The following is a 741-nucleotide window of genomic DNA, read 5'->3' on the forward strand; positions in this document are numbered from 1 at the left end:
AATCCACAGTTCCATTTCTCAGAGCTAATTTATTCTCAGGATAATTCCACAGATAGAATTAAAAACTAATATTCAAAACCTGGGTTGTAAAGAGAGTTCTATGCATTTAGGGTTCATTTTGGTGTAATAATTTCTCCTCTGAACATAACATTATTACATGCTCTTGCATCGAAAGTGTTACCAGATTATACAGGAGCAGGACACCCAGATAGGCTGCAAGTCATTATTGCTCAAGCATTCAAAGCGTTTTTTTGTTGTTGTTTTTGGTTTGCCTATTTTTTTCAACCACTTCATTCTACTGTTTAAACATTACTATGTTTTGTGTGCCAGAAACATGCTCAGATACCTGACATAAGAATTTGAGTATCAGAATCATTAAGAAACCACACAACCCAGGTGTTGGGACCCCAGCACTTGATCTGCAGATCAAGATATGAAAGTTCATCCAAACCTAGGGACAAAGGTTCTCTGGTGTTGCAAATTAACCCTAGACACAAAAATTTCTAAAATCGTCATCTTATGGTTAAAAAAAACAAGAACAGGGAGATGTACGGGTAAACCCTGCTGGTAGATAATTTAACAGTACTTGGGCCTCAAGTGAAATGTGGAGTACTGTCACTAAAGCCTACCATTGGCAAGACTTTTGAAAAGTACCATTTCTTCTTATTTCTTCATGACACATTCACCAAAGAAATTCCTGACTTAACCCAAATCATGCTCTCCTAAAGAATCCACTCTTTC

Source organism: Lipotes vexillifer, unplaced genomic scaffold (assembly GCF_000442215.2).
Source record: "Lipotes vexillifer unplaced genomic scaffold, Lipotes_vexillifer_v1.1 scaffold156, whole genome shotgun sequence".
Taxonomy (NCBI): Eukaryota; Metazoa; Chordata; class Mammalia; order Artiodactyla; family Lipotidae; genus Lipotes; species Lipotes vexillifer.